We start from the raw sequence: 10,029 nt of genomic DNA on the forward strand, positions 1-10,029 counted from the left end.
CTAAAGGCAAGGCTGAGGCCCACTTCTCCCTGGTGCACTATGCAGGCACTGTGGACTACAATGTTGCTGGGTGGCTGGACAAGAACAAAGATCCACTGAACGATTCCGTTGTGCAGCTGTACCAGAAGTCGTGAGTAAAACTCCTGCCTGTCTTGTACCCACCTGTTGTTGAGGGTAACAAAAACACTACAAGTCTACAAGCTATTACAAAAATGTATGAATTTGAATCCATCATGTGTATTTCAACAGAGACTGGTGGTGGTAAGAAGAAGAAGAAGGTGGCTCCATGCAGACTGTGTCATCACAGTTCAGGGTGTGTATATTAAACCAATAACAACAAATCAATCATCTAATAGAATGGTGAAGAGGATGTTTTGATTGCATTCTTATCCCAACAGGAGAACTTGGGCAAGCTGATGACCAACTTGAGGAGCACCCATCCTCACTTTGTGCGTTGTCTGATTCCAAATGAAATTAAGAAACCAGGTAAAGGGTGTTTGGTGGTGAATGAAGATATGTGCATTATTCATATATTACATTGAGATTACAAGATCTCATGACATGTATTTGACAGGTCATATGCAGAACTTCCTGGTCATCCACCAGCTCAGGTGCAATGGTGTACTTGAGGGTATCAGAATCTGCAGAAAGGGTTTCCCAAGCAGAATCCTCTACGGTGACTTCAAGCAGAGGTGAACTAGGACAGCAACTAAAATATGAATCATGTTCTATATCGGATTTAAACAGGGAAAAATAATGTATGTATTTATTATGTCCAGATACAAAGTGTTGAATGCCAGTGTTATCCCTGAGGGTCAATTCATTGATAACAAGAAGGCTGCTGAGAAGCTTTTGGGATCAATTGATGTTGATCACACCCAGTACAAGTTTGGACACACTAAGGTAGAGAGAGGTTTCAAGCTAATCGAAATCTGTTTGTTATATATTTTTTCTATGTCCAATGTATACATATCATTTCCCTTCTCTCAGGTGTTCTTCAAAGCTGGTCTGTTGGGTACCCTTGAGGAGATGAGAGATGAAAAACTGGCTACCTTGGTCACAATGACTCAAGCTCTCTGTCGTGCATACCTGATGAGGAGGGAGTTTGTGAAAATGATGGAAAGGAGGTAATTGTTTTTTATTTTTTTACAAAGTTTGGAAGTTTTTTTTTTCTTTCAAGGAGAAATTATTTCAAAAACAATTGTTCTTGTTTAGAGAGGCTATCTACACCATCCAGTACAATATCCGATCATTCATGAATGTCAAGACTTGGCCATGGATGAAAGTTTACTACAAGATCAAGCCTCTGCTGAAGAGCGCTGAAACTGAGAAGGAGCTGGCCAATCTGAAGGAGAACTATGAGAAACTCAAAGTGGACCATGCAAAGGCAGAGGCCAGGAAGAAGGAGCTGGAGGAGAAGATGGTTGCTCTGGTGCAGGAGAGGAACGACCTGGCACTGCAAGTGGCATCTGTAAGTGTATACTGTACAATTTCAATATTCACAATCATACCACTACCCAGTCTCAGTATTGTGCTTTCAATACAAATCAGATGTCATTCTTCCATCTTATATTTACAATAGGGATCTGAGGGTCTCAATGATGCAGAGGAAAGGTGTGAGGGTCTTATCAAAAGTAAGATCCAGCTTGAGGCCAAGCTCAAAGAGACAACCGAGAGACTGGAGGATGAAGAGGAAATCAATGCTGAGCTGACTGCCAAGAAGAGGAAACTGGAGGATGAGTGCTCTGAGCTCAAAAAGGACATTGATGATCTGGAGCTGACCTTGGCCAAAGTGGAGAAGGAGAAACATGCCACTGAGAACAAGGTAGGCTTTTTTTAAGTCATCGGTGTGGTATTTGGTAGGGTTGGAAAACTGCAACACTGGACAAAATAACCATACAGTAGAAACTTATCTCTCCTCAATCATTTAGATAGGAGCCTGAACTTGTTAGCCTGAAATTGCCAAAATGGCTTGCTTAAAGAGTTTATATGGACTTTGCATATTGTCAGTAATTCTTTGGAATTTTAGTGGACACTAATATGAAACTTTGTATGCTCAGGTTAAAAACCTGACTGAAGAGATGGCTTCTCAAGATGAATCTATTGCTAAGTTGACAAAGGAGAAGAAATCCCTCCAAGAGGCCCACCAGCAGACTCTTGATGATCTTCAGGCAGAGGAAGACAAAGTCAACACTCTGACCAAATCCAAAACTAAGCTTGAACAGCAAGTGGATGATGTGAGTTTTGAATATATAGTATATGAACAAAGACATTATGCAATGGAGACTATTTCCTACTTACTCTCTGCCTCACAATTTGAAACTGCAGCTTGAGGGCTCCTTGGAGCAAGAAAAGAAGCTCCGTATGGACTTTGAAAGAGCCAAGAGAAAGCTTGAGGGTGACCTGAAGCTGGCCCAGGAGAACATCATGGATCTGGAAAATGACAAGCAGCAATCTGAGGAAAAGATAAAGAAGTAAGGTCAAAATGTAATATCTGTTACGAAACATTGCTATTTAAATTCCATGCATACAGCCAAGTTCAGGGTTAATTTGTTCTTCCATTTGTTTATCAGGAAGGACTTTGAAACAAGCCAACTTCTCAGTAAGATTGAAGATGAACAATCACTGGGTGCTCAGCTTCAGAAGAAGATCAAGGAGCTTCAGGTTTGTTTGTTTTTTTTTAGGCCATTCAAAAATATTTAGAATTTGTTGATATTTAGTTTTGATATATTTTTTCCTTCGTTGGGTAATACTTAGTACCCCAAGCAACAATAGGCGGAGTGTATTTTCTGACAATTGATTGAGGAATTGGAGGAAGAGATTGAGGCTGAGCGTGCAGCTCGTGCCAAGGTTGAAAAACAGAGAGCTGATCTCTCCAGGGAACTCGAAGAGATCAGTGAGAGGCTTGAGGAGGCTGGTGGTGCCACTGCTGCTCAAATTGAGATGAACAAGAAGCGTGAGGCTGAGTTCCAGAAGCTACGTCGTGATCTTGAAGAGTCCACCCTGCAGCATGAAGCCACAGCTGCAGCTCTCCAAGAAGCAGGCCGACAGTGTGGCTGAGCTGGGAGAGCAGATCGACAATCTTCAGCGTGTCAAGCAAAAGCTTGAAAAGGAGAAAAGTGAATACAAGATGGAGATTGATGACCTGTCCAGCAACATGGAGGCAGTGGCTAAAGCTAAGGTTAGTGAAATATATGCCTTCATTTATTACTTTGAACAAACCAACTTACAAACTTGTTAACTTGTCACTGAGGTGCTATTTCATATAACTCTATTGTTTTCCCTGCACTCCTGTGGGTCACATACAAATAAACAGGCAAATCTGGAGAAGATGTGCCGCACCCTTGAGGACCAACTTAGTGAAATCAAGGCCAAAAGTGATGAGGCTGCCCGTCAGGTCAATGACATCAGTGCTCAGAGAGCAAGACTTCAGACTGAAAATGGTAAGATTTATAATATGGACAGCTGTTATTTATCTACAAAATCTGAGCTTTAAAAAAACACAATTGTCAACCAGGTGAGCTTGGACGTCAGGTGGAGGAGAAAGATGCCCTGGTTTCTCAGCTGACCAGAAGCAAACAAGCATACACTCAGCAAATAGAGGAACTGAAGAGGCTGAATGAAGAGGAGGTCAAGGTAAAGAATCTTAATTGACAAACAACTGTTTAATAACATATTATGCAACTACTTAAGGCATTATTCTTTTTTACCACCAGGCCAAAAATGCCCTGGCCCATGCTGTTCAGTCTGCACGCCATGACTGTGACCTCCTGAGGGAGCAGTTTGAGGAAGAGCAGGAGGCAAAGGCTGAGCTGCAGCGTGGCATGTCCAAGGCCAATGGTGAAGTTGCTCAGTGGAGGTCTAAATATGAAACTGATGCCATCCAGCGCACTGAAGAGCTTGAGGAGTCCAAGTATGTAAAACTGAAATACACAAAATAATTTCCCATTTAAAACATTTGTCTAACAAATACTATCATTTAATCAGGAAAAAGCTTGCCCAGCGTCTGCAGGAAGCTGAGGAGCAAATTGAGGCTGTCAACTCCAAGTGTGCCTCTCTGGAAAGACCAAACAGAGACTTCAAGGGGAGGTTGAGGATCTTATGATTGATGTAGAGAGAGCCAATGCTCTGGCTGCTAACCTTGACAAGAAACAGAGGAACTTTGACAAGGTAACACCTCCAAAATACCACTAAAATTTGGAATGTTGGTAAAATCTGAATGAGCATCTGCCTAATAGCAAAAATGGTTTCTAAAAGGTCCTGGCAGAGTGGAAGCAGAAGTATGAGGAGGGTCAGGCAGAGTTGGAAGGAGCCCAGAAAGAGGCCGTTCTCTCAGCACTGAGCTATTCAAGATGAAGAACTCCTATGAGGAGTCTCTTGACCACCTTGAGACCCTGAAGAGAGAAAACAAAAATCTCCAACGTGAGTTAAGAAAACCTGATACATATCCCACCCGCTTACAAAAATGTTGCAGAAAACATCCAGAAAATATGTTTAATGTAATATCATCAATGCACATTTGCAGAGGAGATCTCAGACCTGACAGAGCAGCTTGGTGAGACTGGAAAGAGCATCCATGAGCTAGAGAAGGCCAAGAAGACTGTAGAGACTGAAAAGTCTGAGATCCAGACTGCCCTGGAGGAGGCTGAGGTAGACATTCAGATACAAACGTGACTACAGAACTCTAAAGAAAGTAATATCATTTTTTTAATTAATAATGTTCTTCTATAGGGAACTCTTGAGCATGAGGAGTCCAAGATTCTTCGTGTCCAGCTTGAGCTCAACCAGATTAAGGGTGAGGTTGACAGGAAGATTGCAGAAAAGGATGAAGAGATGGAGCAGATCAAGAGGAACAGCCAGAGGGTGATTGACTCCATGCAGAGCACTCTGGACTCTGAGGTCAGGAGCAGGAATGATGCCCTGAGAATCAAGAAGAAGATGGAGGGAGACCTCAATGAGATGGAGATTCAGTTGAGCCATGCTAACCGACAGGCTTCTGAGTCTCAGAAACAACTGAGAAATGTGCAGGGTCAACTCAAGGTTAGTAATGATTTGTTTCATGTCAATGTGCAGTCTAATGCAATATTATCTAAAAGTAGTAAAACAAATCTTAGCAGGACATAGTAGTAGCATGATATCTTTTGTCATTGCATATTTTTCGGTTAGGATGCCCAACTGCACCTTGATGATGCTGTAAGAGGACAAGAGGACATGAAGGAGCAGGTTGCCATGGTGGAGCGTAGGAACACCCTGATGGTGGCTGAGATTGAGGAACTCAGAGTTGCTCTGGAGCAGACAGAGAGAGGCCGCAAAGTGGCTGAGCAAGAGTTGGTTGATGCCAGTGAGCGTGTTGGCCTCCTGCACTCTCAGGTATAGAGAAGAGTGTTAAAAACAGGTAGATCAATTCTACAAGTACACCTTTCAGTTTATAATTGACATGGTGTGTTTAATTTTAGAACACAAGTCTTATTAATACCAAGAAGAAGCTTGAGGCTGACTTGGTTCAGGTCCAAGGTGAGGTTGATGACATTATCCAAGAGGCTAGAAATGCTGAGGACAAAGCCAAGAAAGCCATCACTGATGTAAGAAGTGTTTCTTTTGAAATTAGACACATGCAAAGGCGAATATGTAGTTTATATGATTGTCCTGTTATTTAGGCTGCTATGATGGCAGAGGAACTGAAGAAAGAGCAGGACACCAGCTCTCATCTTGAGAGGATGAAGAAGAACCTGGAGATCACTGTGAAAGATCTGCAGCACCGCCTGGATGAGGCTGAGAACCTGGCCATGAAGGGTGGCAAGAAACAACTCCAGAAACTGGAGTCTAGGGTAGGCAGCAAAATATGCATGTGAAGAAATGTGCCAGAAATCTCACATTAGTAGAAAATAGTGTTTAACATGCAAATATTTTCTGCATTAAGGTTCGTGAGCTGGAAAATGAGATTGAAGCTGAACAGAGACGTGGTGGTGATGCCATTAAGGGAGTCCGCAAGTATGAGAGGAGGGTTAAAGAGCTCACCTACCAGGTACAGACATTTCTTTTAACTCCTGTATCATAGTGTTACGCTTAAGAGAAGAAGAAGGACTTGATACACTTCATCTACTCTTTAGACTGAAGAGGACAAGAAGAATGTTGCCAGACTTCAGGATCTGGTTGACAAGCTGCAGCTGAAGGTCAAGGCCTACAAGAGGCAGGCTGAGGAAGCTGTGAGTAGTATTTATTATCCAAACCTCATCTCTATTGCAAATTTTCACTTGGCCTTTTTATTACATAATTAACATGATTGGTTTGAAACTGAATGGATCCACAATTATTTCACACAGGAGGAGCAGGCCAACTCCCACCTGTCCAAGTTCAGGAAAGGTGCAGCATGAGTTGGAGGAGGCTGAGGAGCGCGCAGACATTGCTGAGTCTCAGGTCAACAAGCTGAGGGCCAAGAGCCGTGATTCTGGAAAGGTAAGATTTTTTGTGGAGTAATGTCGATTTCTTGGCTTGACTACATGTAACATGTAACATGTAATGAAATTCATGTAATGTCTTTGTTCTCTCCCAAAGGGCAAAGAGGCAGCAGAGTAAACCCTCTGAACTCCAGTCACTTTTACCTGGATTCTGATGCTGTGACCATTCTGTAGCTAATTTCACTACCTACAATAAATTATTAGAATCTGAGCATTCATTTTCGTTTTTCTTTCTCTAAAGGCAGATTTGCAAGGCAGAATCAGGGTTTGACCACATGGTCAGTTTGTCTTTACTAAAAACCTCAAAATAAAGAATCCATTTATCTAGGATCAGCTAACTTAAAAATAGCCTTCTTACAGCAAATCGATGATTGCAAGCATAAAACCCAAGTCTACATAAACTATGATCTATGAAATATGATTTGAATGAAATAGCTAAGATAGATGAGGTTACCATTCTTTTATGCAGTATAGCAGTGCTTAAGATAACATCAGGGATATTTACATCTAATTTCAAAGATAGATTTCTTTCATATATATATATATATATATATATATATATATATATATATATATTAATCACAAGCTACCCCACCTTTTTCTAAGTAGCTCTCCAAAAGGTTTGAGGACAATGTTTATAAATCTGATAACCCAACCACTTGGGAAACATTTCTATGACATCAAATTCACAGTCTACAAAGAGAGAAGGTAAATGAGTTGAAAGGAATCTTTAAAAAGCATACAAATCTTATTCAGCAGTTTTGGGTGTAGAGCAGCTATGTGAATACATGGCATGCTACTATAATATAAAAGCTCTCAGCCATATCCATTTCCTCAAAGTAGCTCTCGGAGGAAAAAAGGTTCTCGGCCATGTCCATTTTGTCAAAGTAACTCTCGGAGGAAAAAAGGTTGGAGACCCCTGAATAAAGGGTCAATTAGGTTACTCATTATTGACGTTTGATTCACTGAAATGTGCCATATTCACAAACTGATTGCTACATATGACAGGTCATCGTGGTTTAGCTGGAAAAGGTCACAAATATATACATTTATTACACGGCTCCCTCCATTGCCTTGAATGGGATTTCCCAACGTTCTACAGTCAAATATACACCATGTAATGATCGCTGGAACATATAATGACCGCTGTCAATGGCTGTCAAAATAAGCCCCTTCAGGGCGAAGCAAAACACTCCGCTGATGCGCCGGGTCCTTGCCCTGTCAGGACTTATTTTCCCGATAATGACCAGCGTTCTTTACATTATCCCTTACATAAATAGTGTCACAAAGCTTGGAAATATTCTGAAGAAAACATTGCTTCTGTTTCATTAAGCTTACTTAGGACTTCTTTATCTTTGTCTAGGGACGTAACTCGAACGTCATCGATTTGACTTGAGACTTACTTTTAGCCTACTTGCCAGTCAGTGACTTGATCTCCTAAACAAACAATGACACACAAGCACAAATACATACAAAAATAGGTTTAAACTGTTAACGTTGAGTAATTTGTATGTGTATAAGATAATCAATAAATTTATTTACAAATGTATGCATTACATGTTCTTTAATAAAATAAATAAATAAACATCAACATACACCATGGAGTTTTCCATCTTTTCTGGTTACAAATATAGCTACTACTAATATTTTAAACACGTTTTAAGATGTCAATGTTAGTTCAAGATCAAGCATCAACATTGATCAAGCATAATTACATCAATCAAACAACCCAAACAATGCAGTAAACCATCCATATTGATGTGTGGGACAACAAGGTTGCGTTGCGATGATGTTTAAATATCAAACCATATCTATCAAACAACTTACCTCATTAGAGTAATGCTAAGTGTGCAGAAGATCAGGCCAATTTAAGGACCTGCAGGGAACCGGGAGGACGGCAAGAGGCTGGGGGGTTCCAATGCACAGTAAGTTATCACCTGCATCAGTTGCCAGAGAGAGGGTATCAAGCAGGAGTAGTTATGTCAAATAGCTGAAGGATGACAGTTGGATTTCAATGAGACACAGTACAATATCTTTGTTCTAATTATGTTTCCCATTGTAATCGTGCAATTTGTAATGCTTTGCATGGACGTGCGCTGGTGTGCGTTCATGAATGATAGAAGGATGGTGCGTGCACCTGCCAATATGACTGCATGCGCTCTTAAAATAGCATATGAACAACTCGCCATTGACTTCTGACCAGGTTTAGGTGGTGTATGATAGCGATTTTTAGACAACGCGCTAGGCCCCTCCCTAGGTTGTTAATTGCCACACCCCTGGGCGCAATGCTTACAAAATAAACGTGCAAAATACCGAATTCAACTTTGCGCGGGTGAAAAACGAACTTTACGCCATGCGCTGGTGACCCAAAATACAGCCCAATGTGTGGTTGAAAGAAATATGCCTAGTTCCAGACTCCATGGCATTAACATTTAACACTTTGAGGTGTAAATTATAGTAAATGAAAGCATCAAAGGGGATAACATTGTTTAGCTAGATAGTATTAGAAAGCATAAAATAGTTGTAAAAATTAAAGTTTAAAAATAAAGTAGATTAAATGTAATAATTAAAAGACAAGACAAAACAATGAGGGCATCTATGCTTTAAAGGGGTGGTTCAGGATTTTGGACATAGGACCTCATTTCCAAGTTAGCAAGTATATAAGTATAAGTATATATACTCTTTTTTTCCCGTGAGGGAAATTTGGTCTCTGCATTTATCCCAATCCGTGAATTAGTGAAACACACTCAGCACACAGTGAACACACAGTGAGGTGAAGCACACACTAATCCCGCCGCAGTGAGCTGCCTGTTACAACAGCGGCGCTCGGGGAGCAGTGAGGGGTTAGGTGCCTTGCTCAAGGACACTTCAGCCGTGCCTACTGGTCGGGGTTCAAACCAGCAACCCTCCGGTTACAAGTCCAAAGCACTAACCAGTAGGCCACGGCTGCCCCACAATAACATGTAACTAGGAAAATACTGTTGAAAATGTTGAGTTCTTTTGTCACTTTTGCTTGTTTCTTATGGTACTGACTGTGTATGTATCTCTCTCTCTCTCTCTCTCTCTCTCTCTCTCTGTGTGTGTTTGTGTATGTTTTAGTATATGTGATTTGTCTGTTTACTGTTATCTGTCTGGTCACTTGTTGAATGTTGTCTGGTGTCGGTCTGGTCTACTGGCTGTTTAATTGTGTACTGCCAGTTGTCTGCAGATGTAAATTAGCGGCTAACCGGTACAATGCACAAAATGGCAATATTTATGCTTGACATTGTACATGGTCCCTCACAAATAACATAAATGAATACATAAAGAAAAATACTCCTCATCAGTTTTAGTACTATGGTGTTTTATGGAATGGTAAATTATCATATGCAATCCAGCAGTAGGATCTTAAAACTGAGTGGAACATAATACACTCTAATAAATATATGACTGATGATTCTCTTATGTTTCAACTATGGAGCTGGAAAGCTATCAAAATAACACCGCAACAGGTCATCATGGTTACTGTGGAGAAGGTCACAAGTATTAAAAATATAAATAGCGCCACAAGTCTAAGGAAGAGAGAAGATAG

The 10,029-nt window shown here is 40.9% G+C and overlaps 1 pseudogene; it reads left to right on the plus strand.

The window, feature by feature from the left end:
- Positions 1-6,669, plus strand: part of LOC125304488 — an 11,853-nt pseudogene extending 5,184 nt beyond the window's left edge.
- The last annotated feature ends 3,360 nt before the right edge of the window (positions 6,670-10,029 follow it).

Source organism: Alosa alosa, chromosome 12 (genome assembly GCF_017589495.1).
Source record: "Alosa alosa isolate M-15738 ecotype Scorff River chromosome 12, AALO_Geno_1.1, whole genome shotgun sequence".
NCBI lineage: Eukaryota > Metazoa > Chordata > Actinopteri > Clupeiformes > Clupeidae > Alosa > Alosa alosa.